The sequence below is a fragment of the Lynx rufus genome, unplaced genomic scaffold, assembly GCF_022079265.1.
Source record: "Lynx rufus isolate CCGP_SWC_20201006 ecotype Redwood Valley unplaced genomic scaffold, mLynRuf1.p SCAF_30, whole genome shotgun sequence".
Lineage (NCBI taxonomy): Eukaryota > Metazoa > Chordata > Mammalia > Carnivora > Felidae > Lynx > Lynx rufus.
The window spans coordinates 1,366,083-1,372,957 of NW_025814846.1; positions in this window are offsets into that span (position 1 = coordinate 1,366,083).

The window sequence follows — 6,875 nt, forward strand, 5'->3', positions numbered from 1 at the left end:
TGTCTCCATAGTTTTGCCTTTTCCAGAATGTTAGTCAGAATCATACAGTATGTAGCCTTTTCAGGTTGGCTTCTTTCACTTAGTAATATGCATTAACGTTTCCTCCATGTCTTTTCTTGTCTTGATAGCTCATTTCTTTTTAGCAATGAATAATATTCCATTATTTGGATGTACCATAGCTTATCCATTTACCTACTGAAGGATATCTTGATTGCTTCCAAGTTTTGGCAATTATGAATAAAGCTGCTGTAAACATCTTTGTGCAGGTTTTTTAGTGGACGTAAGTTTTTACCTTTTTTGGGTTGAAAGGAGTGCAATTTCTGGATCATATGGTAAGAATATGTGCAGTTTTATAAGCAATCACCAGACTGTCTTCCAAAGTGTCTTGCATTTTGCATGCCCACCAGCAATGTATAACAGTTCCCGTTGCTCGATATTCTCCCCACCATTTGGTGTTGTCAGTGCTCTGGATTTGGGGCATTCTACTAAGTGTGTGGTGATATCCCATTGCTACTCTATTTTGTATTTCCCTGATGGCCTGTGATGTGGAGCATACTTTCACGTGCTTATTTGCCATTTATATATCTTCTTTAATGAGGTATCTGTTAAGGTCTTTGGCCCATCTTAAAATCAGGTTGTTTGTTTTCTTCTTATCAGTTTTAAGAATTCTTTGTATACTTTGGATAATAGTTCTTTATCAGATGTGTCTTTTGCAAATATTTTCTCCCAGTCTGTGGCTTCTGTTCTCATTCTCTTGGCATTGTCTTTCACTGAGTGGTTTTTAAAATTTAAGCTTATCAACTCTTACTTTCATGGATCGTGCCTTTGCTGTTGTATCTAAAAAGTCATTGCCATGCCCAAGGTCATCTGGTTTTCTTCTATGTTATCTCCTAAGAGCTTTATACTTTTGTGTTATACATTTAGTTCTATGATCCGTTATGAGTTAATTTTTGTGAAGGGTGTAACGTCTGTTTCTAGATTTTTTTTTTTTTGCATAAATATATTCAGTTGTTCCAGCACCATTCATTGAAAACACTATCTTTGCTCCATTGTATTGCCTTTGTTCCTGTGTCAAAGGTCAGTTGACTGTATTTATGTGGGTCTATTTCTGGGCTTTCTATTCTGTTCCATTGATCTCTTTGTCTATCTTTTGCCAATGCAACAAGTCTTGATTACTGTAGCTTTATAGTAAGTCTTGATGTTGGGTAGTGTCAGTCCTCCAAATTTGTTATTCTTCAATATTGTGTTAGCTATTCTAGAACTTTTGCCTCTCCATATAAACTCCATTAAAATCAGTTTGCTGATATCCACAAAATAACTTGCAGGGATTTTGAGTGACATTGCTTTGAATCTCTAGATCAAGCGGGAAAGAACTGACACCTTTATGGTATTGAGTCTTCCAGTCCATGAGCATGGAGTATCTATTTAATTCTTCTATGCTTTTGTTTATCAGAGTTTTGTAGTTTTCCGCATATAGATCTTACACATATTTTGTTAGATTTATATCTAAGTATTTCAGTGGGGGGAGTGCTAATGTAAATTAGTATTGTGTTTCTAATTTCAAGTATCTCTTGTTTGTTATTTGTATTTAGGAAAGCGATTGACTTTTGTATATTAACCTCATATCATGCAACCTTGCTATTAGTTCCAGGAGTTTTTTTTTTGTCAATTCTTTCAGATTTCATGGACAATCATGTCATTTGCAAACAAAGACACTTTTATTTATTCCTCTTCAATCTGTACAACTTTTGTTTTCCTTTTTTGTCTCGTGTGCATTAGTTAGATCTTCCACTACAATGTTGAAAGGAGCGGTGTGAGGGGGACATTCTTGCCTTATTCCTGATCTTAATGGGAAAATTTTGGGTTTCTCACCATTAAGTATGATGTTGGCTGTAGTTTTTATTTTTAGATATTATTTGTCAAGTAGAGGAAATTTCATTCTATTTCTAGTTTATGGAGAGTTTTTTTTATCATGAATGAGTGTTCATTCTTATCAAATGCTTTTTCTGCATCAATTGATATGATCATGTGATTTTTCTTTGTTAACCTATTGATGTGATTGATTACATTAATTGATTTTTGAATGTTGTACCAGCCTTGCATGCCTGGAATAAACCCCACTTGATCATGGCATATAATTCTCTTTATACATTGTTGGAGTTGATTTGCTAATATTCTGTTGAGGATTTTTGGATCTATGTTTATGAGAGATCTTGGTCTGTAGTTTTCTTGTAATGTCTTTGTCTGGTTTGGGTATTAGGGTAATGCTAGCCTCATAGAATGAGTGAGGAAGTATTCCTTTTGCTTCTATACTCTCAAAGAGATTATAGAGAATTGATATAATTTTGTCCTTAAATGTTTGGTAGAATTCACCAAACTAGTGAGTCCTTCTAGGTCTTGTGCTTTCTGTTTTGGAAAGGTTATTGATTCAATTTCATTAATAGATATAGGCCTATTCAGTTTTCTATTTCTTCTTGTGTGAGTTTCAGCTATTTGTGTGTTTCAAGGAATTGGTCCATTTCATCTATGTTATCAAATTTGTGGGCATAGAGTTGTCCGTGGTATTCCATTATTCATTACCCTTTTAATGTTCATGGATCTGTAGTGATTACCCCTCTTTTCATTTATGATATTAGTAATTTGTGCCTTTATCCTTTTTTCCCCCTTCTGTTAGCCTGGCTAGAGGCTTATCAATTGTATTGATCATTTCAAAGACAGCTTTTGTGTCACTGATTTTTTTCCATTGATTTCCTGTTTGCAATGTCTTTGATTTCTGCTCTAATTCTTCTTATTTTTCTTCTGCTTACTTTGGATTCAATTTACTCTTTTTTTTTTCTAGTTTCCTAAGGTGGAAACTTAGATTATTGATTGTAGATCTTCCTTCTTTTGTAACATGGGCATTGAATGCTATAAATTTTTCTCTAGGTACTGCTTTTGTTGCATCTTACATATTTCAATGAGGTTTTATATTAATTTTAATTTAGTTCAAAATATTTAAAATTTTGTCTTGAAGTTTCTTCTTTGCCCATGTGTTATTTAATACTATGTTATTTAATCTCCATGTATTTTGGATTTTTCAATTATTTTTCTGTTATTGATTTCTATTTTATTTTATTTTTTAAGTTTATTTATTTATTTTGAGAGAAAGAGAGAGCACGAGCAGGGGAAGGGCAGAGAGAGAGAGAGAATCCCAAGCAGGCACAGGCTCTGCACTGTTGGTGCAGAGCCCGATGTGGGGCTCAAACTCACGAGCCATGAGATCATGACATGAGCTGAAGTTGGATGCTTAACCAACTGAGCCACCCAGGTGCCCACTGATTTCTATAATTCCATTGTGGTTTGAGAGCAGCCACTGTGTGATTTCTATTCTTTTGAATTTGTTAAAGTGTGTGTGTGGTTTTTTTTTTGCCCTGAATGTGAATGTCCCAGTGAATATTCCATACGAGCTTGAGAAGAATGTATATTCTGCTGTTGTTGGACAAGTAGTCTATGGATGTCGATTGTATCCAGTTGATTGATGGTGCTGGTGAATTCAACTATGTCCTTATTGATTTTCTGCCTACTGGATCTGTCCACTTCTGATAGAGGGGTGTTGAAGTCTCCAACTGTAATAGTGGATACATCTATTTCTCCTTGAAGTTTTATCAAATATGGACTCACATAATGATAAGGAAGACTTTTTCAAGATAGGAGAGAAAGATTGGACTTAACCCTGAATACAAAAAATGACAAGTGGGGATTTATAGCCAATGAGAAGAAAGAAGGGGTCAGTGGGTGGAAAATTACCAAGAGGAGATGTCAAGGATGGAGGGTTCTTGTTAAATTCACCTAACAGTCTTGCTAGAGGCAAGCCAAAGACTTGCACGTCAAGTGTAGGCACTGAAGAACTTGTTCAGATATCAAGGGTGGGAGAATGACGTAGCAGGAGTCTTTGCTAAGACTGGGTTGCAAAGGCCAAAGACAGAATGAGGGCCATGGTTGAGGTCTAGTGAAGAGAGGACTCACAGGAGCCTAAAGTGTGGTCAAGGAGAGAGTCTTTGTCAATCCTACTGTTCAAAGAAAGAAGAAATATTCTTCTTTCCTGTAAACAGTTTAAGTCCAGGGGCATCTGGCTGGCTCAGTTGGTAGAGCCTGTGACTTCTGATCTCAGGTCATGAGTTTGAGCCCCACATTGGGCGTGGAGTCTACTTTAAAAAAATTTTAAGTCCATTTAAATTTATTATTCATTAAGGACCAGTTGAGATTTGGTAGTAGAAGATATTTGTTGGATGATGTGAACCGTCAGGCATTTAATAAGGGGAATTTCTACAAAAACAAAAGGAAAACAAAGATTAATGGTTACAGAAGATTATAAATCCAGTTCCTGAGTCTGGAGGGCAGCTAATCAAGAAAATTTGTAGGCACTGGGCTCAGAGCATCTTTCAATGGTGGAATGAGGACAACAGTGGCAATCCGACAGATTTCCTGGTTTACAGTTTGCAGGATTATTTCCTGGAGGAGAGCATGGAAGATGCAGATCTTCCAGTGAACGTCCTGCATGGCCCACACAGCAGCAGGCACAAAGGTTGCCCATATGTGATCTGCTGTCTGCTGATGCCTCCTTTGAAGTTTATATCAAGTTGTCCAGCTTCAGCTTATAGGGCTTCTTTAGATCCAGGGAGTAGGCCAGCTACAAGACAACCTGGAGTCCCAATAACATTCTGGGCAGTCAGGTTTCAGTTCTCACTGGCACCAAGTCAGGAGAGTGGGAGAAAAATTGGAAATGCCAGCTTGGAGAGTTATAGCCATATATTGAAGGAAACTAAAAGAATTAAGACTAATCTCTAATTAAGAGAGTTATAGCCATATATTGAAGGAAACTAAAAGAATTAAGGACTGGGGTGCCTGGGTGGCTTAGTTAAAACATCAGACTCTTGACTTCGGCTCAGGTCATGATCTCACGGTTGGTGAGATCAAGCCCCTTGTAGGCATGTCCTCAGGGTGTGTGCTGACAGTGCAGAGACTGCTTGAGATTCTCTCACCCTCTCTCTGCACCCCCCCCCACAGGCTCATATGCACAGACTCTCTTCTCTCTCTCAATATAAATAAATAAACATTAAAAAAAAGAATTAGTAAGGACTGACATACAGTGTATAAGACAATAAGATCCAGTCCAATTCACAGATAGATAACAAAGTAGTAAGTAAAATGAGTTACCAAGAGTGGAAAAACAGCTCAAAGACAATAAATGGGAGTAGAATCTAATAAGCCACAAAGGTATGCTATAGTTTTTGATTGAGACATAAAATTTCTCTCTATAGTCACCCCACCTTTTTTATTCTTGCTTTCATACTTTCTTTCTTTCTTTTTTTTTTTTTTTGCTTTCATACTTTCATAATGAATCTGATCTCGTTAGACTTGGCCTGATTATTAGCATAATGCAGCAAGAAATAGGCCTTTTTAAGTTTTCTTTGCTGGAGCATCTCATAAGGAATCTCACATTAGACCTTTAAAAGCCTTCTGGAGGCTCGGAAGCCAAGCCAAGAACTTGCCACCAGATCTCACCTGCAATACCTATAGATTTGGGCAAAATCATCTCTTCTTGAGACTCCTCCTCCCAAATAGCCTAAGATTCCTGGGTCTGCCAGAAAGTGCCCCCCCCCCACACTCACCTGTAAGGCTGGCAACCCTGTTAGCCAGGTACCAGGCAGTTTTCCCAAGACGACTTTGTAAGCTTTGGTTCCATAAAGTGAACCTTAGTTCCTTAAAACTGGCCATATCTGATTCTATGCACATCATTCTCAAATATGACATTCCAATAAAAGTTTTGGTTATATAGGCAATGTTTCCAATTATGTCTTATTACGAGGAGTACAGAGTCTTATTGAACTTATGCAAATAATTATATTGCCACGGAAAATAATACTTAGTAAGAGCAGCGCCTCGGTGGCTAAGCATCAGCTAAGCATCCGACTCTTGATTTTAGCTCAGGTCATGATCTCATGGTCTGTGAGTTGAGCCCTGCGTCGTGCTCTGCGCTGACAGTGAGGAGCCTGCTTGGGATTCTGTCTCCCTCTCTCTCTGCCCCTCCCCCTGCTCTCACGTGCACACTTGCTCCCTCAAAAATCAATAAACATTAAAAAAATAGTGACAGATTTCAAATTCTGGAGAGATTAGTTAGGGAGAAAAGATAAGTGTTTCATTGCTGTTCACAAAAGAATAATCTACTAGTTGTTACGACTATAGATACATTAAAAGAAAAGAGAAAAGCGTTCTTAAAACCAGCAGCAATATTCCAAACCAAAGCCATAATTATCCTTCAGCAGTTCCCTCAGTCCCATGGAATTCATTCTTGCTCTGCTTGATCTTGGGTTGGCAGTTTTATGAACCCATTAGCTTCTCCACTGGCGTACTAAAAATCTTGACTCAGTCCAGTGGTGTGGTCTCCAAATCATTTAAGCAATGCCATCAGAAGCCTGTGCCCCAGTCTACCTGGCACAGTCCTTTCCATGGGTCTCTGAGACTGCTAAATTTTCAGGAGTTTTGTGAATGGGTGACCATCACATTGGTAAACTTGAAGTTGACCAGGGTGGTCATATTTACACCACAGTAACCAATAAATAAAGTCTCTCTCCACCAGCCAGACCTGGTACTTAAACATTTACCAGAACACCACTGACCACTTCCAACTCAACATGTCCCAAACTGAACTTCCTACCTCTTCCCATAAAACTTGCTTCTCATCCTAAATTCCCAATCTCTTTGTGAATGATGTCGCCATAGACCTAGTTGTCAAACAAGAAATCTCGAGCTGTCCCTGGTTCCTTTATCCTGGTCACTCACCCTGTCAATCACTTCTGACTCTTGTCAACTCTCCCTCGGGAATGTTTTCCTGA